This window comes from Schistocerca piceifrons, chromosome 1 (assembly GCF_021461385.2).
Source record: "Schistocerca piceifrons isolate TAMUIC-IGC-003096 chromosome 1, iqSchPice1.1, whole genome shotgun sequence".
Classification (NCBI taxonomy): Eukaryota; Metazoa; Arthropoda; class Insecta; order Orthoptera; family Acrididae; genus Schistocerca; species Schistocerca piceifrons.
In genome coordinates, this window is record NC_060138.1 from 717,444,433 (window position 1) to 717,471,903 (window position 27,471).

Genomic DNA, 27,471 nt, shown 5'->3' on the forward strand with positions numbered 1-27,471 from the left:
GAGGTTGAGTGGGCGACAGAAACCACTTTAGGAGGGGTGGGCAGAATCTTGGGTAGGATGCCCCTCACTTCAGGACATAACAATAGGTAACCAAAGCCCTGGCAGAGGACATGGTTCAGTTGTTCCAGTCCAGGTTGGTACTGGGTGATGAAAGAAGCACTACTTTGTAGCTGGTTCTTGAGGGTAGTGGGAGGATTGGGAATGTGTGGGGAAATAGCATGGGAGGTCTAGGTCTGGGGAATAGTGCCTGTTTATGAAAGCCTTGGTGACATCCTCAGCATACTGGTCAAGCAGGTTCTTGTCATTGCAGATACACCATCCCCAGGTGGTCACGTTGTATGGAATTTTTTAGTGTGGAAAGGGTGACAGCTGTTGAAGTGCAGGTGCTGTTGGTGGGTTCAATGTGGACACAAGTGTGGATGGAGCCATGAGAGAGGAGGAGGTCAACATTCAGGAAGGTGGGATGGTGAGTTGACAAGGACCAAGTGAAGCAGATGGGAGAGATGGCGCTGAGGTTGTGAAGGACTGAGGATAGGATGTCTTGGCTCTGAGTCCAGATCATGGAGATATCATCAATGAATCTGAATTAGACCAAGGGTTTAGTGTTTTGGGAGGCTAGGAAGGTCTCCTATAGATGCCCCATAAACAAATTGGCATAGGAGGGTGCCATGTGGGTGCACATGGCTGTGGTGCAGATTTGTTTGTATGTGTTCCCTTCAAATGATAAGTAGCTGTGAGATGGATAAAGTTAGTAAGGCATATGAGCAATGACGTAGTGAGTTTGGAGTAATGGGGTAGTCAGTTTGGAGTCTGAAGGACATAGAAAAGGTAGTGTTCAATACAAGACGACCATGGGCATGAGAGATGTTGGTGTATAGGGAGGCGACATCAGCAGTGACAAGTAGTTATTCAAGAAGTAAAGGAGTGGGAATGGTGGACGGTCAGTGAAGGAAGTGGTTAGTACCTTTGACATAAGAGGCTAGATTATGGGCAATTGGTTGGTGGTGTTAGGCAAAGTGAGCCAAAACTATTTCAGTAGAGGCACAATAACAAACTACAAAAGGATGTCCAGGATTGTCTGGTTTGTGTATTTTGGGGTGCATGCAGAAGGTGGATGTGTGGGGTGTCATAAATAAGAGTGGGGAGGGAAATCGATTCAGGGCAGAGGTTCTAGGAAGGGCCTGAGGCTTTAAGCAAGGATTGGAGGTTAGGTTAGACTTCTGGGATGGGACCACTCTAGCAGAGTTCATACGTGGAGTAGTCAGATAATTGGCAGAGTCCTTCTGCCAGGTATCAATGTGATTTATAAGCACAGTGGTGGAACCTTTGACTGCAGGTTGGATGGTTAGGTCAGAATTTGTTTTGAGATTATGTATGGCTGAAAGCTTGGAGTTTTCAGTAAGTGACCTGGGGAAGGATGGAGAGGCCAAGATGAGGTAAGGAATTCCTGGAAGGTGACCAGAGGGTCGTTACATGGGAGGGAAGGAGGATCATGGTTGGATGGTGGTATGAACAAGGAGAGTCAGGGTTCAATGTTGGGATTAGGTTGGCTCTGTTTGGAATGATTGGTGGTAAAGAAGTGTTTCCACTGCAGGGATCTGGAGAAGGATAGTAGGTCTTTTGATGAGTCCAGCATGGTTAAATTTTGGTGTAGGTTAAAGGTGAAGCATTTGTATAGGACTGAAAGTTCTGTGGGACCGAAGGTTTTAGTGGATGATTAACAACAGTGTCATGGGAATGTTTTGCCTCTGAATTTGGTGAAGAGTAGGTAAGCAGTTTTGGGAGATGGGGCAAATTAAAAAGTCAGCTAGACAAGATTTGGGAACTAAGAAGGACTGATTAGGAGGAACACTGTAACACGATACATGTTGGATAGTAGTGCCTCGAGGTGGCAGTAGGATGTCAGCAAGTTGGATAACTCATGGAGGCAGTGTATGGAAGGCTCTAACAGGTGCTGCTGAGCAAGTGATTCAATTTCAGAGATGTGACGTACATAGCAGGGCTTGCACAGCAACAGTATGTTGTAAAGGGAGCAGAAGTGATTCTGAGATGCCTCTGCTATGGAGACGTGTTTTTAAAGTACCAGGTTTGTGAGGTCCAGGGATGGGCACAATTTGAAGAGATGAAGATCATTTGAAATGCGGGGAAAGGAATTTTTTTGGTTACACCATTGGGGGTGGGGGGTAGAGGGGAGGATTTCATGGCTTAGACAGCACTTAAGAAACAGTATGTGGGACTGGGGTTTAGCCAGGGGAAGGGATACTTTTCTGAACTGCTGTACAAAGATGGAACAATGCCCACTGTGCCAGGGATGGCGTAGGGGAAATGGGAATGATTTGTAAATGGGCAAAAGTAAGGTGTCAGATGGTTGTGAGGGGAACTGGATAAGAGAAAAGACACGTAAAAATATGTACAGACATGGAACAACATGCATAAATACATAAAAATAGACACAAATATCTAAAAAGTAAGCAAAAACGCATGATATTGAGCAAAAATATGCACAAATGAACAGAAATGTGGAATAAAAGGAACAGATGGGGTATGGGAGTATGCACATATTGGTATAAGGGAAGAGAGTTCATGTGGCATGGGTAGTTGTGGAAAATAGAACAATAAAATACACGACAATGAGAGAGGAAATGGGATTAATAGGTATAAATATAATTACTGGTGGGAATAATTTGGGGTATCAGACACTGCAGCAACAAAGTGCACAGTCATGTAGCTGTGTGTTGTGCACAGATGAGATCGTTGGTGCAGGATGGCTCAAAAATGCATACAGTTTGGAAGGCACTTAATGAACACAGGAAACGGGGTAATAAGCGTATTTTTCTTCTCACGCCTGTAGCACGAATCCTAGGCCTAATTTCACGCGCGCAAATCGGAAGTAAGCAGTGAATTAAACTTATAGGTAAACGTTTCCAGTTGGTATAAAAATAATATAAGTGTTGTTACATTAGTGGGAGCGTTAGTGAAGTGTTAAAGAAGATTAAACAGGGTAAGAAGCTTATTTTCCTTCTCGCGCCTACAGCACGGATTTTAGGCTTAATTTCATGTGCGCGTATCATTAGTAAACAGTGACTTAAACTTATATGTAATCACCAGTTTTTTTATTCAGTACCCTCTCAATTTATTTATATCTGCCTGAATAGTTTCTAGGGTCCTCTGTTCACGTTTTAGTCAGTACTTAAATCGGTTTATACGATTTCTGTTTTTACCATAAGTGAGAAGTGTGTGACATGCCGTAGGATTGTTAGTTCCGGGGTGTGGTGTGATGGGTGCTGTAGTTTCTTTCATTGGGGCAAATGTAGTGGCGTGGGAAATGGGGACATAAATGAGGCTCACCAGTGGTATTGTAGGATCTGCAGTAGAGATAGGAAAATACTGGAACAGGAAGGGAAAATTGCAGCTCTTCAAGCTGACCTAGACAAGGCAAGGGAGGATCTGGACAGGTTAAAGAGGGAAAAGGGTGAACAGAGGTGGGAAGTGGCAACAGGTAATAGGGGGAACAGGCAAAAGAGAGCATCAGACAGCTTTGTCATAAATCTTGAAAATAGATTTGACCTGTTGCCTCAGTCAGAATCGGATGAACCTCATGTAGCTGAAGCTGTAGAAAGGGCACAAGCTTTCAAGGACTTGAAAAAGGTAGGGAAATTTGTAAAGAGAAAGAAAGTTCTGTTAGGTAGTTCACATGGTAGAGGTGTTGGTCAACTACTGCAGGAAAATCTAGGTCCAGAGTACCAGGTCACAAACTTTTTCAAGCCTAGTGCAGATCTGGGTCAGGTAACAGAGGATGTAGGTTCTTTATGCAAGGATTTCACAAAGGAGGATACAGTGGTTATAGTGGATGGTCCGTGAAATAGCATTGACAGAGACTCTGAATATTCCATAGAGAGTGCCTGGTGAAGATAGCATCAGCAACAAAGCATACAAGTGTGGGATTTGTGTCTGTGTTGAGACGCCATGATCAGCCTCATTTGAACTCTTCTGTAGGGAGGGTGAACTTGGAGTTGGAGCGGCTGCTTAGGACGGATATAGAGTCCTATATTGGTTTGATTCCTGTGGATGCTATCGATAGGTGGGACTATACTAGGCATGGCCTTCACCTCAATAGGAAAGGGGAGGGGAAAACTGTCTGGGTTGATTGCAGAAAACTTAAGGGGGGACACTGTCACAAGTGGTAAAATACCAGTGGTCACAGGTGTCAGAGGGATGCCTTTATTAGAATAGGGAAGGGGGAAAGAAAACGAGTTTTAATTGGCAGACAGACTCAGTTTGAGAAAACAGATGAACAGGAGTCAGATTTTAGCATACAGCCTCCATTTAAACAATGTATAACAAAAAGTAATCAGAAACTGCCAGTTCATCTTCGCCAAAGCAGTTATAATCCCATTAGTATGCAGTATCAGTTATATTTATTACACCAGAACATTCCGGGACTCAGAAATAAAGTTGATGAACTACTCATTTGTATCGATGAAATGAATTCATCTAACCAAATTGACATAATCTGCCTCTCTGAGCATCAAGTGACCACTGGTATAGATATTGTAGTAACACTGTTCACGTTTACGTCGCACTTCACTTAGCGTAGACCGGGACTGTGTCCTAGGTATGCCCGATGTTAACTGACTGGGCACGGCCCGTGCTGCTGGAGTTGTTGTTGTTGTTGTTGTTGTTGTCATGCCGGCAGAGGTCGCGTCCGAATTCTCGCGTGCCCTCTGGTGGACGGGACTCTACTTGCGGCAACTACCGTCCGTGACGCGCCGTGCCAATGTGCGCCTCCCGCGATCTTTCTGGTGGCTACTACACTCCTCCTCCTTCGGGGGGTGAAGCCACTGTGATCCACTGCGTCAGAAGGTGGAGCGTCGGGCAGGAGCGATGACCTCCACATCCATTGGATGGCCGGAGTCAAGGGGATCTGCCAACCCTCGAGCCGGAACCTTCGAATACGGCTGGAAGTGACCCACACGAAGGGGCCCCCGTCGTCCCACAACCTGAGCCCGGGACAGAACGGGCGACAAGCTGTCAAACTCCGGATCCTGTTCCACCCCGGGAGGGGCAAGACCCAGTGGCGGGGACGAAGGGGAAGGGACGACCACAGGTGAACCAACCTCCTGAGAAACCGGGCCTGCTAGGGGGGCCGGCTCTCGCTGGGGCATCTCGAACGACGGCGATGCCGGTGCTGGAGCTACTGGAGGCTGCCAAGACTGAGAACCATCGCAGTGCAGCAGAAGCACAGCAGGGAGAGGAGGCAATGTCCCCTGTGAAACCAACACAGGTGCCGGCAATGGGGAAGCCGGTGTCCAAGAGGGCGGAGGGTGGGTGCCCGAACGTGGACGTAGCTGATTTTGGTGACGACGTACCACCCGGTCCCCCGCCTACAAGGTATAGAGCCGGTGACCATTGCGGTGCAGGACCACCGCTGGTATCCAACGTGGATTGCGACCAAACCCACGGGCCCAGACCGACATACCCAGTGGAAAGCCAGGTACTCCGTTTTGTGAAGATTGGCGAGGACCAGGCCGGAGGAGGTGCAGCAGAGTCCTAGGTTGACGCCCATGGAGGAGCTCTGCGGAGCTGCGTTCTCCCATTGGTGTGGTCCGGTATGCCGTCAAGAAAAACGTCAATGCTTCCTCCGCAGGAAATTCGTGCACATACTTTTTCATCTGCGTCTTAAATGTGCGCACCATGCGCTCGGCTTCCCCATTCGATTGTGGATGGAAGGGGGGAGAGCAAACGTGCCGAATACTGAAGCGCCTACAAAAATCCTGGAAGGTCTGCGAAATAAACTGCGGTCCATTGCCCGAGACCAGGGTGATTGGCAGACCTTCCACAGAAAAGATTTTTGCTGGAGCCTGGATTGCAACTTCTGAAGTGGTTGAGGAGCAGCGAACCACATATGGGAATCGGGAATAAGCATCAATGACAATGAGCCAAAAACCGTTGAGAAACGGGCCCGCAAAATCGATGTGAACACGTTCCCATGCTTGGGTTGCCAGCGGCCAGGAAGAGAACGCTGCCCTGGGAGATACTTGTTGGGTCGCACACTGGGAACAGGCGGCCACCAAGTGCTCAATTTCTCTGTCAATACCGGGCCAGTACACATGTCCGCGAGCCAAGGTTTTAGTACGGGAAACACCCCAGTGCCCCGCATGTAATAACGTGAGGACCTCCCGTCGTAAACTTGGAGGAACATCATCGGTAGCCAGAAGGAGAACGCCGTCCAAGACCGAGAGGCGGTCCCATAGAAGAAAATAATTACGAAGAGGGTCCGAGGCCCGGCCCGGAGGGCGGGATGACCACCCCTGCTGAATGAGGCGAACTACTTGCTGGAGAACCAGGTCAGCTGCTGTTTCCCTGGCGACTCGAGAACTAGTGATCGGGAAGCCATCAACCGCTTGGCGGGACGCCACATCCAAATGAAAACACATAATCTCCTCTCGATCGAACGTAGGATCCGGGCCCACCGGAAGACGAGAAAGAGCGTCGGCGTTGGCATGCTGTCCTGTAGGGCGAAAATGAATGTCATAATGGTACTTAGAGAGGAACAAGGCCCAGCGCTGTAGTCTCTGGGCCGCCCTATCCGGAATCTGAGAGGCGGGGCCAAATAACGATATTAACGGCTTATGGTCAGTGATTAACTGAAACTTCGTGCCATACAAGAAAGGGTGAAACTTGGTAACAGCGTAGACAATGGCCAAAGCCTCTTTTTCCACCTGGGAGTAATGGGACTGCGCGGGACTAAGCGTTTTAGACGCAAACGCCAGTGGTTGCTCGGAACCATCTGCGTTGCGATGGGCCAGGACCGCCCCCACCCCATACTGCGAAGCATCAGTAGCCAGGACCAACGGCTTATGGGGATCAAAAGTAGCCAAACAAGGGGCTGCCGTGAGGAGGCCCTTCAACGAGGTGAACGCTCGCTCGCATGCAGGCGACCAATCAAAAGGCACACCCTTGTGCAGAAGGCAGTACAGGGGGTGAGCTATAGTGGAAGCCCTGGGAAGGAACCGGTGGTAATAGGCTATCTTGCCTAAAAAAGCTTGTAACTCTTTCAGCGAAGCGGGCCGAGGAAGGTTGACGATACCTTGGACCAAACTTCCTAGTGGCTGGATACCGTGCCGAGAGATGGTGTAGCCCACATACTCAATGGATGGTTGAAAGAAGGTTGACTTATGCAGGTTGCAACGCAAGCCCACAGACCTGAATTTGAGAAAGAGGGTGTGAAGGTTGTACAAGTGTTCCTTCGTGCTGCGGCCTGTGACAATTATGTCATCCAGGTAATTAATACAATGAGGAATTGTCGACGTGACATGCTCAAGATAACGCTGGAACATTGCCGGGGCACTGGATATTCCAAAGGCCAACCGCTGGTATTGGTAAAGGCCAAACGGGGTGTTGACGACCGCCAACCGTTTGGAGTCCTCATCAAGTGGTATCTGATGGTAAGCCTCCGACAGGTCGATTTTCGAAAAATATTGGCCTCCCGCCACGGAGGAGAACAATTCATCAGCACGAGGCAAAGGATAGGTGTCCACCACCAATTGGGAATTAATGGTGGCCTTGAAATCGCCACAAAGACGTAATTTTCCCGAGGGCTTCCTTACAATAACGAGGGGCGAAGCCCACTCGCTGGAAGAAATGGGAAGAACGACCCCTAGGGCTGTCAGCCGGTCTAGCTCTTCCTTTACCTGAGGGCGGAGAGCCAAGGGGATCTGCCTCGCGCGGAGAAAATGCGGGCGAGCCGACGCCTTCAACGTTAAGTGAGCTTCAAAATCTGAAACACGCCCCAGGCCCTCCTCAAAAATATCTGGAAAGTTGGAGATCAAAGATTCCAATGATTGATAGGGAACGTCTTCGGAGACCAACTGTATGGTGTCAGCGATAGAAAAACCGAAAGCTGGAAAGGCATCCAGGCCAAAAAGGTTAGCTGAGCTCGCATCACTGACAACACTAAAAGTAATAGGCCGAGTGACTGATTTGTAAGTCACGTCGGTAGTGAATTGATCCAGTAGGGGAATGAACTGTTTACCATCACCGCGTAGACGCCGGTAAACTGGCGCCAACGGGGGCGATCCAAGGTCGGAATAAGTTTGTGCATTCAACAACGAAACTGCCGCGCCCGTATCGACTTGCAGTTGTAACCGGCGCGACCGAACCGACACCTCGATAAAGAGTTTGCGTGCCGATGCGTCGGGAGCCTGGCCCGATGAAACTTCCTGAATGTCAACGTCCATGTCCTCTGTACCTGCTTCCTTCGATTCTTTTGAGGCTGAGCGGCAAACTTTAGCAATGTGACCTTTTCTATTACATTTGTGACAAACGGCCCAACGCTGGGGGCACTCTGACCGATCATGATGTATATAGCACGACGCACAGGACGGCAACAGGGGCCGGCGGCCGGAATTCTGTTTACGCGCCGTGCGGGAGCGGCCGTAACGGCCGGATGGTACCGCTCGCACGTCGTCCACCCCTGACACAGTGGACGCGACCGCGCCGCCCTGAACCTCCGGGACGTCGCACCACGCTTCCAGCTGTTGACCCGCTGCGTGAGAGACTTCATACGATTGAGCAATGGACAGGACTTCCTCGAGGGAAGGGTTTTCTAACTGCAGGGCCCGTTGCCAGACCTCCCTATCAGGGGCCGAACGAACAATGACATCGCGTACCATAACGTGGGCGTACGACTCTCGCTACTGCTCCGTGACAAAATGACACTTGCGACTTAGACCGTGCAGGGTAGCGGCCCACGCCCGGTAAGACTGATGGGGCTGTTTCTTGCATTGATAGAACTCGACCCTAGCCGCCACAACATGCGTGCGGCGGCGATAATGTGAAGACAGCAATGAACACAATGCGTCAAAAGACAAGGACGAGTGTTCCCGCAACGGCGCTAGCTGCCGCAAAACTTGATACAGCGAGGGAGATATCCAAGACAAGAAGAGAGCCCGACATACCTCCGCATCGGCAACATGAAACGCCTGGAAATGCTGCCGAAGGCGATATTCATATGCGTCCCAATCCTCTGCCGTCTCGTCATACGGGGGAAAGGGAGGAGGGAACTGCGCCGGAGCAGACGGTGTGGAGAGCAACGCCGAAAGCACTTGTTTCATGGTGGCCATGAGTTCCGTCTGCTGCGCAACCAAAACTCGCACCAAATCCTCCATGCCTTGGAGAAGCTGCGAAACCGGAACAACGACGCAACATGCGAAAGAACCACCCTACTCGTCGCCAATTGTGTAGTAACACTGTTCACGTTTACGTCGCACTTCACTTAGCGTAGACCGGGACAGTGTCCTAGGCATGCCCGATGTTAACTGACTGGGCACGGCCCGTGCTGCCGGAGTTGTTGTTGTTGTTGTTGTTGTTGTCATGCCGGCAGAGGTCGCGTCCGAATTCTCGCGTGCTCTCTGGTGGACGGGACTCTACTTGCGGCAACTACCGTCCGTGACGCGCCGTGCCAATGTGCGCCTCCCGCGATCTTTCTGGTGGCTACTACAGATATGTTAGACATTTCCGGATTTAAGCTAGCTTCCTACTTCTGCAGAGAAGACATGGATGGAGGAGGAGTTGCCACATTTATTAAAAACTGCCATAAATTCCAGAACAATTACATTAATAAATTCTGTTTAGAGCAGCATCTAGAAGCATGTGCACCAGAAGTAGAGTTCCATAACAGATCCTGTATAATAGTAACTATTTACCGAGCACCTGCAGGAAATTATAATCTATTCATAAATCATCTAGAAGCTCTTTTGGGTTGTTTAAGAGGAAGAAACAAAGAAATTTTTATTGCTGGTGACTTTAATACAGATTTTCTGATGCAATCTTCCAGCAAACATTTACTGCAGTTAGTAATGTTGTCTTTCAATCTAACTCACACTGTAAACTTTCCAACTAGGATCACTAAATCCTCAAGGACATCCATTGATAACATTTTTATAGGCAAATCAAAGGAACAAAATCATATCATAAAACTGTAATAAATGGACTATCAGATCATGACATGCAGCTCCTTGTTTGAGATGTAAATTCTAAGCAGATTATCAAGACTACTAAATCTGAGTACAGGAGAGTAGTCAACCAACCAAAAATTGAGTGTTTTAGAAAACTTCTCAAAGATATGAACTGGAAAGATGTTTATAGTGCTCATGACATGAATGAAAAATATAACACATTCATGAACAATGTCAGTACCTTGTTTGAAAACTGTTTTCCTCTAAAAGTTACTCAAATTAAACAGAAGTCTATAATAAAACCATGGATTACACAAGGAATAAAGATTTCCTGTAAGACAAAAAGGAAAATGTATCTGTCGACCAAGAATAGCTCCAATGCTGATGATTTAGCTAAATACAAGGAATACTATAAAATATTTGAAAAAGTAATTCAGACATCTAAACAAATCCACTACGAAAAGAAGATAGCAATGTCAGGGAACAAAATAAAAACAATATGTGATATAGTGAAAGAGGAGACTGGTAGAACCAGAAAGGAAGAGGAGTAAATAGCAATAAGGGTAGATGACACATTAGTAACCGATGGGCATAGTGTGGCAAATCTATTTATCAAGTACTTTATATCCGTTACTGATAGAATGGGATTGTCAGGATCAGTAAATAATGCCCTTGAATATCTGAAACTAGCCTTTACAAATAGCTTCAGGTACACGAATATGTCACTCACTTCACTGAAAGAAATAACTTCCATAATAAAATCTTTAAAAACAAAGCATTCTAGTGGTTACGATGAACAAAGTTAATTAAGGCATGTTCTTGTGAGTTTAGTACAATTCTAAGTTACTTGTGTAACCAGTCAAATATAACTGGGACATTTCCTGACCGGCTAAAATATGCAGATGTTAAGCCTCTATTCAAGAAAGGGGATAAAGAGATACCATCAAACTACAGACCGATTTCACTTTTTCTAGCATTCTCAAAAATTGTAGAAAAAGTAATGAACAGGCAGCTTCTCAACCATCTGACCACAAATAACATATTATCAAGAACACAGTTTGGATTTCTGAAGGGTTCTGATATCAAGAAGGCTATTTACATCTACAGTGAAAATGTACTTAATTCATTAAATAACAAGTTACAAGCAGCAGGTATTTTCTGTGATTTGTCAAAGGCATTCGATTGTGTGAACCACAACATCCTTTTAAATAAATTAGATTTCTATGGTGTCATGGGCAGTGCTGCAAGATGGTTCAAGTCATACCTCACTAACAGGAAACAAAGGGTGTCAGTGCAAGGGATTAGTGGATTAAGTCATCAGTCATCATCAGAATGGGAAGAAATTACATGTGGTGTCCCACAAGGATCCATCTTAGGGCCATTGCTTTTTCTTGTGTACATTAATGATCTCTCATCAGTTACACTGCCAGAAGCAGAGTTCGGTTCATTTGCAGATGACACAAGTATTGCAATAAATAGTATGTCGAGTGTAGTTCTAGAAAGATCTGCTAATGATATTTTCATGGATATTAATAAATGGTTTAAAGCCAACTCACCGACATTAAACTTCGAAAAAACTCACTATATGCAATTCAGAACCTGTAAGAGGTTTCCACCCAGCATATGCATAAAGCATGAAGAAGAGCAGATAGAAGAGGTTGACACTCTTAAATTCCTGGGATTACAACTTGATAATAAATTCAGTTGGGAGGAGCACACCACAGAACTGCAGAAACGCCTTAACAAATCCGTATTTGCAATTCGAGTGTTAGCAGACATAGGTGACATAAAAATGAAAAAGCTTGCATACTTTGCCTACTTTCATTCCATAATGTCATATAGTATAATATTTTGGGGCAACTCTTCAAGTCAAACAAAAGTTTTCAGAGTCCAAAAGCATGTAATACGTATTATTTGTGGAGCAAATTCACGGACGTCCTGTAGAAACATCTTCAAAGAACTGGGTATACTAACTACTGCCTCTCAGTATATTTACTCCTTAATGAAATTTGTCCTAAATAATATATCTCTTTTTCCAACAAACAGCTCAGTTCATACATGCAATACCAGGAACAAAAATGATCTGCACAAGGACTTAAAAGCACTTACTTTAGTTCAAAAAGGGGTCCACTACTCAGGAACACTCATCTTCAATAATTTGCCAGCAAACATAAAAAATTTAGTTACAAATAAAGATCAGTTTAAAAGGAGCCTGAAAGAATTACTAGTGGCCAACTCCTTCTACTCCACTGACGATTTTTTAAATAGAAACAAATGATGTATTGTATATATTCATACTATTAGTATTGTTATTTCAGCTTTAAAAAAAAATTAAAAAATATTGACATGTTCTACATCCACGAGGATCTCCTCAGCACATATCCATGGAACGGAAAAAAAACACAGATAATGAGAACTGTGATGCTATATAAAATAGTAATACAGGAACATCATAGGTAGAGTGGGGGACACGGAAGGAGCCTCCCCGCAGGGCGTGAATATATCTGATCTAGACCACATCCGGGCGTTCCCTGGTAACGGCATAACAGCCGTCTAATCCTTCTACTCCAAAGGCATCAGCCATCAAAATGGCAACCCAGTGTGTTTCAAAACTGCGCATATCAGGGCCAGCTTTGACTATAGTCCCTGTCGAAATAAAGGGCTTAAGCAACCACAAGGGGGGACTCCTTAAGGAGCTGTGCCAGTGCAGTCTCCTGTCCAGGAGACTGCATTGGGGCTTTTAAGATAGGCGTCCCCAAAGTACTTGGCATGACACTTGTCGCAGAACGACCTCATAATCAGTATGGCTGTGCCATTTTTACAAAATCCAGTTTAGATATTAACTCTACTGGAATTACTTCAAAGAACAATATTGAAATCATAACAGTTGAGCTGCTGGCGTCACGGTAACATTAGTTTATAAACCTCCCACAGAAGCCTTCATTTTTCAAGAAACACCTAATTTCCATTGCCAGCCAGCTAAGTGCGTAATAGGAGACTTTAACAGCCATAGTACCAGTTGGGGTTATAGTGAAAATGATGACAATGGAGATGCAGTACTAAAATGGGCAGATTCTGGGTCTATGACATTTATACACGATAGTAAGCTGCCACAATCTTTCAACTGTGCGCAATGGAAGCGTGGATACAATCCTGACCTCATATTTGCCAGCGACACCATCACACGGCTGTGCACAAAGACATTATGCTCACCGAACCCTAAATCTCAACATAGACCAATCATGTGTCAGATCTTGCCTGCAATATGTCCACATTGTTCCATTTCACTGCCGGTATAACTTTAAAAAAGCAAACTGGAAGACGTTTACAACTCTTTTTGATCAAGAGTTAACACATATCAGCCCATACCCTAAGCAATATGATCGTTTTGTAAGAGCTGTGAACAAATGTTCTAGAATGTCTATCCCTCGTGGATGTTGAACTAAATGCATGCAAAGACTGTCCCCTGATATAGCATCAGATCTTGATCGCTACTACATGGCAATTAAGCAAGACCCTTATGGTGAAGAAACAATATCTCTTGGATTGCAATTACTTGAATCAATATCAGCCACCAAGTTGGATCAGTGGATCAAGCTTATGGAGGAAACTGACTTCAGCAAGAACAGCCAGAAAGCCTGGAAACTTCTCAGACGCCTTAATAATGACCCTGCTAGAGTGGCCCTCCATGCAAAAATAACAGCCAACGATATTGCCCATCAACTATTATTAAATGGGAAATTGGATAACCGAAACATCAAGCCAAAGTCTAATAACAAACATGTACTTCTGTTACCAACCTGTCAAGACCTTTTTGCTTGGAAGAGTTGCAAAGGGCGATTAGTACGTGTAAAACAGGAATGGCTGCTGGGCTGGATGATCTTACGAATAAGCAAATAAAATGTTTTGGTCCTGCAACACTAAAATGGATTCTAGATCTTTTTAACAACTGCTTATGTTCTGGTAGGATCCCCAAAATCTGGTGGAAAGCTAATGTCATCGCTATCCTTAAGCCCGGTAAAGAGAACAATGACCCTAAGAACTACCGTCCCAAATCTCTTCTTTGTCATTTGTATAAAATCTTGGAGAGAATGATTCTGAACCACTTGACAGAAGCAACTGACTCTGCACTCATACCTCAAAAGGCTGGCTTTAGACCTGTACATCACACATCTTCAGTCTCACGCAGTACATTGAAAACAGAATCCAGTGTGGCCTTTGTTGACCTGTCTGCTGCGTACGACACTGTGAACCATAAATTACACCTGAAAAAAATTTATGACATCACTAAATACTCTATTTTAACCACCTTAATAGCCAACTTCCTTAGCAACAGGAGATTTTTCATGGAATTTCAAGGATGGCGCAGTAGATGGAGACTACAGAGGAATGGGTTACCCCAAAGCAGTGTTCTGGCCCCTATACTTTTTAATATGTATATGAATGATCAACCACTACTGCTGTACACCAGGAGTTTTCTGTATGCGGATGATCTCGCATTGGCCACCCAGGGAAAGGTTTTAATGATGTCAAAAATACGCTGTTTGAAGCACTGGAAGAACTAGGCCGGTTCTACAAAAATATTAACTTAAGGCCAAACCCAACGAAAACACAAGTCTGTGCATTCCACCAAAAAAACAGATAGGCCAACCAACAACTAAATATTTCATGGAATGGCACTCAACTTAAACAATCATTTTCCCAAAGTATCTTGGGGTGACCTTAGATCGGACCATTAGATCGGACCCTAACGTTCAAAATGCATTGTCACAGCACCAAAATGAAAGTGTCCGCAAGGGATAATATCGTACGAAAATTAAAGGGATCTAACCAGGGCGCACAGCCAGTCACTATTACGGACTTCAGCTTTTACATTGTGCAACTCTGCAGGCGAATACGCAGGACTTGTCTGGCATAACTCCTGCCATCTAGGCAAGTGGACAGTGCTCTGAATGAGACATGCCACGTAATCACTGGGTGCCTGAGACCCACTAAAGTGAAGCAGCTGTATCATCTAGCAGGTATAGCTCTGCCTGACATAAGATGTGAAGCAGCTGCTCAAGCAGAAGGACATGGAGACTTGGCATCTAACACTTACCCATTATTTGGCCATTCGCCAGCACCATCCTGCTTGAAGCCCAGAAAAAGTTTTGTAAGGGTCGATGTAAACAACAACAACAACACAAACAAAAGGCTAGACATGTGGAGAAAAAGAGTAGAGACTGCTCCTCTAGCCTGGAGACAACCTAAAGAAGAACTACCTCCTGGTGATAATGAGAGCTGAAGTCCTTCGACAGATTACAAACTGGTGTTGGGCAGTGTAAAGAAACTATTGTAAAATGGGGATATGCTAGAGGACCCTCAACTTGTGAGTGTGCAGAGGAGCAGACGATGTCTCACCTGCGCAACTGCTGTCTGTGCCCATCATCATGCACTGAAGAAGAGTTGATGATGGCCAGTTCTAATGCCTTGGATGTTGCCCACTTCTGGGCAAAGACAATTTAATTCAATGTCTGTTAGTCTATACTTAAGTGTATTTATGAATGTTCATTTATGTACAATTACTTCTAACTGTAATGCTTTGAACGTAGCTCAGTTTTGGGTAAAAGCAAGTTAATTATAGATTTCTATGTCCTTTTTCATGTTTACATGTTCATGTCCATTGTCTACTTACATGTTTTGTAACTGTTAATTTCTGTTTATTCCCTTGCCTTTGACACGAATAAAAAGTAGGTAGCGTGCTACTTACTGTAAAAATTACAGGATAAGTAGCAGACACATACAACTAAAGGACACTTACACATAAGCTTTCAATCCCAGCCACATCAGAAAAGGAAACGTACACACAAACAAACAAACATACTCCACAGACACACATGTGACTGCCATCTCCAGGATCTCGGACCAAAGGCTAATACACTCTAACTGAAATGCAACTGTCATGTAGAATAAAAGTAGCAATCTGGAGGGGTTAGGAAGGGATAGCAGTGTATGAGTGGGAGGAGAGAAGAGCACTATCTGTTCGACTGTGCAGGGACTAAACTGTCAACAGCTGTGGTGGCGGGAGTCTGTGGGGCAATGTACTTGGGAGAGGGAGGAGGTGGTGTGGGGAGCGAAAAAGGGGAGAAGATGGGAAGGGGAAAGATGGGTAGGTGCATTGGCAGAGGGCAGCACACAGAGAGGGTGGCAGATGAGAACAGGAAGGGGGTGACAGTAAAGAGGGGACGGAAACTGTTGGATGGAGACAGTGGGGACAGTATGTTACCATAAGTTAAGGCCAGAATAATTGAGGGAACTGAAAATGTGCAGTAAGGGTAACTCCCCTCTGCACAGTTCAGAAAAGCTGGTGGTGGACAGGAGGATCCCAATGGTTCAGATAGCATGTTTTTATGTATTTGTGTGTACTTTTTCGAAAACCTGCTTATTTTTGCATGTCTTTATGCACTTTTTACAGGTCTTCTCTCTTATCCAGTTCCCCTCACATCTAGCTAACACCTTCTTTTGTACATTTCTGCTTCATTCCTATTTCCTTATGCTATCCCTGCCATAATAGATCCATACTCCATCTTTCTGAATCAGTTCAGAAAATTATCCCTTTCCCTGGCTAAAACCCAGTCCCACATCCTGTTTCTTAAATGCCGTCTACACCACGGAATCCACCCAACAGTGCAATCATAAAAATTTCTTTCTCTGGATCCCACCCCTCCTTTCACAATGATCTTCACCTCTTGAGATTCTGCCAGTCCCTGGTGCTCATAAGCTTGGTACTGCAAAAACACATCTCCATGGCACAAGCATCCCAGAAGTACCTCTGCTCTCTTCAAAAGATACTCCTACTGTGTAATCCCTGTTATATATGTCACGTCTCTGAAACTGAATCCCTTGCTTAGCTGACATTTTCAATTTGCCACATTCCCCAAACTCCTACCAACACTCCACCAAATCCAAAGCCAAAACATTCCCGTAACACTGTTGTTAACCTTTCCACCAACCAAAACCCTTGGTCCCATAGAAGTTTCACTCCTATACAAAGGCCTCACCTTTAGCCCTACAGCCAAATTTAACTGTGCCACTATTTGCACACACATTTCAACAACTGATTAATGTGCTCAGTACAGGATGTGACCACCTCTGGCAGCAATATAGGACTGACAATGACGGGACATGCTGTGAATGATGTCAACAATCTCATGCTGAGGCAATAAAGCCCATTATTCCTGCAGAGCTGCTCGCAAGTGTTGGAAAGTGGTTGGTAATTGCTGACGTGACGCAACCTGTCTCCCTAGTACAGCTCAGACAGGCTCTATGGGATTCAAATCAGGAGAGGTAGCAGGCCACGCCATGCTTCCATTTACAAGAAAACATCAACCACCCGAGCTCTATGAGGTCAAGCATTATAGTCCATCAATATGAAGTCTGGTCCCACAACACTTTGCACATGAAATCCCAAGATCTCATGATGATTCCTGACAGCAGTTAACCTTGCCGCCGATTCATCCATACGCTGGGCTCGCACTGCCTGCTGCTAAGAAAGTGATTGCTTTTGCTGATATGACTTGCAATAACGACTGCGCGAAACGCCGCTATCTTGTTAGGGGTGCTACGGCAGATACCTTCTCGAGCACCCCGAAATCTTCTTGAGCCCTCGGCTGTGGTGGGTTCCAGGCAGTCAAAAGAACTGTCGTGTGTGCCATCGCGGCCAAGAGAAAGGCTGAGGCATGTTCGAGTGAACAAGGATGTGCTTCTCGGGTCCGTTGTTTCCGTGGTGTAGCGGTTATCACGTCTGCTTCACACGCAGAAGGTCCCCGGTTCGATCCCAGGCGGGAACAGTATTTTCCTGCCTATGTCGTATTGTACTCCAGTGAGCCACATCATGTGTGGATCTGCTGCATGTACCTTCGTTATACAAGTACCACAGTTATTGAATTTTTTAGTTACGATGGCAACATCACTACAAGTTGTCTGTAAAGTAAGGTGCACACACGCAGTTTCTGTGGTGTAGTGGTTATCACGTCTGCCTAACACGCAGAAGGTCCCCGGTTCGATCCCGGGCGGAAACACTTTTTCATCATTACAAACGAGACATACTAACATGCATCTGCTACCATCTGTACCCGAAACCTTCGTAATCGCCTTCTTTTAAGAGTGGTCAACATAATCCCTGCCCACACCATTAGTGATCCTCCTTGATATCAGTCTCTTCTCACAATGTTTGGGTTCCAAAATCGTTTTCCCTCCAGATATGAATCCATTGAGACTCATTCTCCAGACGGAATTGGGACTTATATGTGAAAAGGACATTGGGCCACTGTTCGACCATCCACATGGCATGTTGACGACACAATTCTAGGTGTTCCCCTCTGTGAAGACGCATCGAAGGTAAACATACATTAGGTTCCCAACAATAAATGCCACTCTGCTGAAGCCTTCTGTACACCGTTTGCCTCTGTACAACAATTCCACTGGATTCTGCGAGGTCAGATGTCAGTTGCTGTGCAGTTCTACGAGGTGCATTCAAGTTCTAAGGCCTCCGATTTTTTTTCTCCGGACTGGAAAGAGATAGAAACATGCGCATTGTTTTAAAATGAGGCCGCGTTCATTATCAATATGTCCCAGAGATGGCAGCACCGTACGGCAGATGGAATTTTACCGCCAGCGGCGAGAATGAGAACTGTTTTAAATACTTAAAATGGCGACGTTTTCCTTACTTGAACAGCGTGCAATCATTCGTTTTCTGAATTTGCGTGGTGTGAAACCAATTGAAAGTCATCGACAGTTGAAGGAGACATGTGGTGATGGCGTTATGGATGTGTCGAAAGTGCGTTCGTGGGTGCGACAGTTTAATGAAGGCAGAACATCGTGTGACAACAAACTGAAACAACCTCGGGCTCGCACAAGCCGGTCTGACGACATGATCGAGAAAGTGGAGAGAATTGTTTTGGGGGATCGCCGAATTACTGTTGAACAGATCGCCTCCAGAGTTGGCATTTCTGTGGGTTCTGTGCACACAATCCTGCATGACGACCTGAAAATGCGAAAAGTGTCATCCAGGTGGGTTCCACGAATGCTGACGGATGACCACATGGCTGCCCGTGTGGCATGTTGCCAAGCAATGTTGACGCGCAACGACAGCATGAATGGGACTTTCTTTTCATCGGTTGTGACAATGGATGAGATGTGGATGCCATTTTTCAATCCAGAAACAAAGCGCCAGTCAGCTCAATGGAAGCACACAGATTCACCGCCACCAAAAAAATTTCGGGTAACCGCCAGTGCTGAAAAAATGATGGTGTCCATGTTCCGAGACAGCGAGGGTGTAATCCTTACCCATTGCATGCCAAAGGGCACTACGGTAACAGGTGCAACCTACGAAAATGTTTTGAAGAACAAATTCCTTCCTGCACTGCAACAAAAACGTCCGGGAAGGGCTGCGCGTGTGCTGTTTCACCAAGACAACGCACCCGCACATCGAGCTAACTTTATGCAACAGTTTCTTCGTGATAACAACTTTGAAGTGATTCCTCATGCTCCCTACTCACCTGACCTGGCTCCTAGTGACTTTTGGCTTTTTCCAACAATGAAAGACACTCTCCGTGGCCGCACATTCACCAGCCGTGCTGCTATTGCCTCAGCGATTTTCCAGCGGTCAAAACAGACTCCTAAAGAAGCCTTCGCCGCTGCCATGGAATCATGGCGTCAGCGTTGTGAAAAATGTGTACGTCTGCAGGGCAATTACGTCGAGAAGTAACGCCAGTTTCATCGATTTCGGGTGAGTAGTTAATTAGAAAAAAAATCGGAGGCCTTAGAACTTGAATGCACCTCGTAAGGTGGTACAACCATTCTCTTATAGCCAAATAATGGTCCTCTATGTCGCATGTAATTGACCATGCCCTGGTCTTTGGGGAAGAGTTTTGGTCTCTATAAACTGTCGCCACATCTGAGAAACTACAGAACAATTTACATTAAGCCATCAGGCCACATCAGTTTTTGGTTGTTCTGCTTCCATTCTTCCTATGGCCCTCCACCACAAAGAGCCTGGTAAGCATCTTCTCTGTGCCATACTGCACTATCTCTGACTGTATACACAGTGACTGTGGATGTGGGACTATCCTGTTTGATAGGTGCACTGATGTCATAGTTGGCACGGTTGTCCATTGGCCGGAATCCCATCTCCCTGGCAGAACACGATTGTACGGATCCGTGGCAGAATACGATTGTACGGACATCCATTGACAGTTTGTATGATTATATTGTGAATTGGGCATAGGATAGGGAAATATTGGTTTGTTGCTTTAATTTTGAACACCTGTGTGGTTTGGTGTTCACCATCCCATAATAATGAAATAGTGGCATTTACAGTGGCTTCTAAATTTTATAATTTTCCCAGCAAATTTAATCAAATAATTTTTTGGGCTTGTAGTCAGTTGTTGTTGTTGTTGTTGTTGTTAACTACACTCCATGATCTTTTGACTGGGCAACCAAAAGTCATCCTCAGATGAGCCATTGAAGACTGACAATGCCTTCCCCCATTCTGCAATTTATTAACATGCTGTATGCATTCTGCATACAAATTAAGATTGTGGTCACAGACTTCTCTAGTGGAGTTGAACAACTCAGATGTCCTTAGGATTGCTGCTCCCTGACTATCCTCCATATACTACTAAGTGTTTCTACCTATAGGAAGACTGATTATGACCTAACAGGATGTTCGGGATGGAAAACTTCTGCACTCTTGAATTCATAGCAAGTGCAATGGCAAATTTCTGCACTCCTGAATTCTTCCTTATTATCTCAACAGACCATCAAGAGTTTAGGAACACATGATTGTGTAACACCCAGATGATATGGTCTTCCTAAAGTCTACCTTTACAGCCAACAGTAAATGACATTGGTGCTCCTACATACGATTTAGCCAAAATCTTGCTTCCTTGCTGAGACCATTGTTGGACCATAGCTCAAATCATATGCATAATTCAGCAGATTTTAACTATAGACTGGGGGCACTTCAACCAAGTAGTTCAGATCATTTAGTTAGCTTTCATGTAGTGTCCCTTTTTACAAAGGTTACTCTGACAGATTCATTTACACTCATAGTTTCAGGTGGACAATCAGTATGATCTTTTTTTCAACTTATTTTATGTTCAACCAAGAATATTTAGAGCAGACTAATGCTGTCGTCATGAGCCTCATCTGATGGTCAACTTTTTTAGTAGGGCATCGAGGAGAGAGCACTGGAAGCAGCAATCATTAAACCAGCTGTATTTTGGAGGTATGGGGACAATGCAGTGTTGATCTAGTTGCATCAGTGAGTACTCTTACGCAAATTGTGAAAAAAACAATGAACAAATAAAAGAAAAACTAGACACTGTGATTGCCACAAACTCTAAGTTAGAAACATTGGTACCACAAAGTGAAGAAGCACCTCAATCATCGAGAAACACAGCAAGACAGTGTGCAGAGGATGTAGAAAACAACATGCCTTGTATTATAGCAGGAAATAAAGAGATAAACATCGCTAATCTGAGGCAAATTTCAAATACAGATCTGCAGTGTGTCAGAGAAGCAGCACCTACCACCATCACCAATCACAACAGCAACAAAAAGCTTGCAAATTCATAAAGTGGTAATTTTCCAATGAGAAACAACACTGAAGATCCAAACATTGCTAGAGTGGCATATCTAGTACAAATGGGTGTGTCAGTGAAACTCAACCCCTTATAAAAAACAAACCAAATACAGACGTAAACAATCTGATGGATGAAAACTCTTGGGAAGGCATCAATATAGACTGGCAAGAAGTGAAAACAAGCGAGGAGGCAGAAGAAATTCGACTGTAGTGAAACAAAAAAATGAACTGGTCAAAACCACTGAAGACACAGAAAAAGAAAACAAAACATCTTACAAGACTGTGCTACAAAGGACGTTTCATATCAGCGCACAATCTGCTGCAGAGTGAAAATCTCATTCTAGAAACATCCCCCACGCGGTGGCTAAGCCATGTCTCCGCAATATCCTTTCTTCAAGGAGTGCTAGTTCTGCAAGGTTCATAGAAGAGCTACTGTGAAGTTAGGAAGGTAGGAGACAAGGTACTGGCGCAATTAGAGCTGTGAGGACGGGTCGTGAGTTGTGCTTGAGTAGCTCAGATGGTAGGGCACTTGCCCGTGAACGGCAAAGGTCCCGAGTTCGAGTCTCAGTCCAGCACACAATTTTAATCTGCCAGGAAGTTTCAAATTCCCAGTTGGCATTCAAATTACGTATTCAGAAATAGAGTGATTACAAAGAAAAGCTTAGATGATTTCTAAACCACAGTGTCTTCTATAGATTGGCACCAAATAATTGATGAGTTGCCACCAAATTCTGCATTCAATCACATGTTCCAGACCCTTACAGTGAAATTTGATGAACATTTTCCATTAAAACCCAAGAGATATGCTAAATCAAAATATAGACAAAAAACTAACAAAGTAAAGAGGTAGTATACTCGTAGACTAGCCAAAATAAAATGTACTGTCCAAATACTAAATGACAAGGTCAAGGGTGCTAAAGATATGGATATGAAGGATAGACTGTACTCTAGTTATTTACAGACCAAAATGATCTACAGAAAGGAAGTAGAAAAAGCAAAGAAGGAAAGCAAAGCCAGATTTATTGAAGCAGCTCACAATCCTTGTAAAGCAGCATGGGATCTGGTTAATGAGCACAGGAAAAATCCCACCTCTTGCTCTAATTCTTGCAGTCCAGATGAATTTAATGACTATTTTATAAAAATAGTGGAAAGCACAGTAGACACAATTCCTGACTGTGGAATAGATCCTGCAGCTGCTGTGAAATTTGAGAATATGTGCAGCATGGTAATGTGGAAGAGAGTGTATCCAAAAGAAATAATAAAAATTGTAAAAAGCTACAAAATTTCAGGAAGCCCTGATATTTATGGCATGTCCTGTACTATGTTAAAAACTATAATCAGTGAAATTGCACAGCCATTAACAGTAGTAATAAATAAAAGTCTCCATGCTGGGGAATTTCCAGACTTCCTGAAAGTAGCACGCACAGTGCCTGTTTATAAAAAAGGCAGTCCACATGAAGTGTCAAGCTACAGGCCCATACCTATAAACCCAGTACCAGTGAAGGTGATGGAGTCGATAATGAAAGAACGACTATTAAGTTACTTTGAAGGAATTAGTCTCTTTTTATGACGCGCAACATGGCTTTCGGAAGGGCAGGTCAACAACAGCTGTCTTAGTTACAAACATAAGTCAGGGTCTTGAAGACAAAGAGTCTACAGCACTAGTACTCTGTGACCTTAGTAAGGCATTTGACTGCATCCCACATAAGGCCCTGCTCAGAAAGCTAAAAACATATGGTGTAGGGGGATCTGTCCTGCAAACTCTTGAATCCTACCTGAGAAACAGACGACAGATTTTCTCTGTGCAAGGAGCTGATTCAGGTAAGAAGACACTACAGCATGGTGTGCCACAGGGATCGGTAATACGGCCCCTGCTGTTCCTTATCTTCGTAAATGACACAGGCTCCAATGGGCCCACCTTGCAGTTTGTGGATGATACAACCTTGTTCTCAAAAGGAGAGAATGTTGTACAGGCAGTCCAACAAGCAGAAGTCTTGTTCGATGATGCTAAGGCCTGATTTATCATGAACAAAATGAAAATTAATGAAGAAAAAACTCTGAGGATGATATGCAGCCTCAGCAATACTGGAGCACTGGGTAACGCAGCAGATGTTAAACTTCTGGGCTTTCTCATTGGCACCAAATTAACCTGGCAACAGCACACCAAACATGTATGTTCCAAACTTTCACTGGTCCCATACCTCTTGAGGAAACTGAAAAGTATAGTACCAGAACAGTACCTACTAACTGTGTACTATGCAATGTTCCACAGAGACACCAGTTATGGGCTGTTGTTTTGGGGCCACTCTGCAGGCTGCAAGAATGTGCTTTTACTGCAAAAGAAAGCAATGAGGATCATTACTTCAAGCAAAAAAACAGACCACTGTAAACCAATTTTCACCAGGTTAGGAGTTCTGACTGTTTACTGCCTCTTCCACATAAATAGAAACCATGATATTTACAGAAAGATAAATGAAATTCACAAATACAGCACTCGCAACAAAGACAGTATTGACATGCCAAGGTGTCAATGAGCAAAGACACAAAACAGCTTCCCAATGGTGGCCCTAAAATTGTTTAATGCTCTAACTGATGACATTCAGTCTTTACCTTGGGAGCAGTTTAAAACTACTATTTTGAGTAAGCTAAAAGAGCAACCCATATTGAAGAATTCTTCTCTAGTAATAGCATAGTGTTTACTTGAGCTGCAGCTCAGTTCCATGACTCCAACAGCAACTGTTGTATTTAATTTCATTATCTATTTTATTGTTGTGATATTATTGTAATCTAATTTATAACTTAAATATGTCTTGCGGTATTAAGTTACTATCATAGTATTTTGATAATGTTGTATTTTGATGCTCTCTGTCCAGCTGTGGCTGGTGAATGACATAGAATTGGTAATAAAGGTAATAATAATAAATGATTGTCTGCCTCTCCTGGATGTTTTTGGTTTGCTGTGACAGAAAAAATGATGTCTTTGTGGGACATTTAGTTTGTCATAAGCACACTCAAACTGATTTGTATTTATAACCATCACGTTCTCATCACCCATTAGAAACTATGAGTGTGCTTAAAACACTTGTACACAGAGATCACACAGTCTCCGATCTACACCAACATACGTATTCCATAAGTCATTGCTTGGTGGCTAGTTGAGGGAACATTGTAATACTACTAGTCCTTTTCTTTCCCTGTTCCATTCACAAAGAGTGGTGAAAAAACAACTGCTGTATTCCTCCTTATGCGCCCTAATTTCTCTTATCTTCGTGTTCCTTATGGGAAATGTACATTTGCAACAGCAGAATTGTTCTGCAGTCAGATTCAAATGCCAATCCTTTAAATTTTCTCAGTAGTCTTCTGCAAAAAGAACATCATTTTCCCTCCAGGAATTCCCATTTGATTTCCCAAAGTATCTCCATAAGCCTTACATGTTGATTGAACCTACGGGTAACAAATCTAGTAGCATACCTCTGAACTGCTTTGATGTCTTCCTTTAATCCGATCTGGTACAGATCCCATACACTCAAGTAGTACTGAAGAATGGATCGCACTAGTGTTCTATACATTGTCTTTTTTTATAGATGAAATATACTTTGCTAAAATTCTCCCAATAAACCAAAGTCAACTATTCACCGATCATACTACCACCCTTACGTGCTCATTCCCTTTCATGTCACTGTGTAACGTTACACCTGGATATTTAATCGATGTGGCACTACTAATGTTGTATTTGAAAATTATGTGATTGTTTCTGCTACTCATCTGAATTAGCTTATATTTTTCTACATTTAGAGCAAGCTGCCATTCATTACATCAACTAGAAATTTTGTCTAAGTCATTTTGTATACTCTTACTTTCACTCAACAGAGACACCTTCCTATACACCACAGCATTATCAGCAAACAGCCATGGATTTGTGTTCACCCTGTCTGTCATATCATTTACATACATACAGAACAAGAGTGGACATATCATATTTCCCTGAAGCATGTTCTATTACTTAAGAAGTCTTTAAGCCACTCACATATCTGGGAACTTATTCTGCATGCTAGTATCTTTGTTAACAGTCAGCAGTGGAGCACTATGTTGAACACTTTCTAGAAATCTAGGAATATGGAACCTGCCTGCTGCCTTTCATCCATGGTTATCAGGATATCACCTAAGAAAATGCAAGCTGAATTTTTTTACATGTGACGTTTTTCAAAACTGTGCAGATTTGGGGACAGAATTTTTTCTGTCTCAAGGAAATTTATGACATAGGAATTTAGAACATGTTCACTAAATGTGCAGCAAACTGATGTTGAGGATATTGGTCTGTAATTTTGTGGGTTTGTTCTATTATCCCTCTTATATACAGGAATCATCTGCACTTTTCCCTGGTCGCTTGGAACTTTGAGCTGGGTGAGAGATTTGCGGTAAATGCGAGCCAAGTAAGGAATCAAAGTCATGGACTACTCTCTGTAAAACAAAGTTAGGATTCCATCCACACCTGGAGATTTACTTGTTTACAACTCTTTCAGTTGATTCTTTACACCAGGGATGTCTGGTCCTCCATAAGGGCGTCTGTGCAACAGTCAGACAATGATATGTTTGTACGATCCTCATGATTCTCTTGCATGAATAATTTCTGAGATCTAAAACTTCACCTTTCCTTCTGCTTTCTTCTATCCTTTTGATTTCTTCTACTGCCACACCAGAACAGTCAACATGTGACTGGATAGAAGCCTTCAAGCCACTTACTGATTTTATATGGGACCAGAATTTTCACAGGTTCTAGGCAAGATATATTACTATGGTTCGATGGTGGTAGTTGTTATAAGTAACATACATTGATTTTTTATTTATTTATTTATTGTTCCGTGGGACCAAATTAAGGAGAAGTCTCCATGGTCATGGAATGAGTCAATACATGAAATTATAACATGATAGTAGAAACAGATAAAATGAAATACAAGAAACGTATTCAGGCAGCAATTCGTAAGTTTAAATAAAGAAAATCAACAATGTAACACTGGAATTTGCTTAATTTTTCAGCTCTTCCAGGAGCTCCTCGACAGAATAGAAGGAGTGAGCCATGAGGAAACTCTTCAGTTTAGACTTAAAAGCGTTTGGGCTACTGCTAATATTTTTGAGTTCTTGTGGTAGCTTACTGAAAATGGATGCAGCAGAATACTGCACTCCTTTCTGCACAAGAGTCAAGGAAGTGCATTCCACATGCAGATTTGATTTCTGCCTAGTATTAACTGAGTGAAAGCTGCTAACTCTTGGGAATAAGCTAATATTGCTAACAACAAACGACATTAAAGAAAATATATACTGTGAGGGCAATGTCAGAATTCCCAGACTATTGAATAGGGATCGACAAGAAGTTCTCGAACTAACACCACACACAGCTCGAACAGCCCATTTTTAAGCCAAAAATACCCTTTTTGAATCAGAAGAATTACCCCAAAAAATAATACCAGATGACATAAGCGTATGAAAATATGCGAAGTAGACTACTTTTCGTATTGAAATGTCACTTATTTCAGATACTGTTCTAAGGGTAAATAAAGCAGCATTTAGTTTCTGAACAAGATCCTGAACATGGGCTTTCCACAACAGCTTACTATCTATCCGAACGCATAGGAATTTTAACTGTTCCATCTCGCTTATAATATGCCCATTGTCTTATCAAAATATCAGTTCTTGTTGAATTGTGAGTTAGAAACCGTAAAAACTGAGTCTTACTATGATTTAGCATCAAATTATTTTCCACAAGCCATGAACTTATTTCATGAACTACATTATTTGATGTTTCAATATTAAACACAAGATCCTTCACGACCAAGTTGGTGTCATCAGCAAACAGAAATATTTTTGAATCATCTGTAATACTAGAAG

General features: G+C 43.6%; 2 non-coding genes across 2 annotated transcripts; both read left to right on the forward strand.

Annotated features, from left to right (window-relative positions):
• Positions 1-17,715: 17,715 nt before the first annotated feature.
• Positions 17,716-17,788, forward strand: Trnav-cac. The gene has a single exon. It is a non-coding gene; the product is annotated as a tRNA-Val (tRNA).
• Positions 17,789-17,946: 158 nt separating this feature from the next.
• Positions 17,947-18,019, forward strand: Trnav-aac. The gene has a single exon. It is a non-coding gene; the product is annotated as a tRNA-Val (tRNA).
• The last annotated feature ends 9,452 nt before the right edge of the window (positions 18,020-27,471 follow it).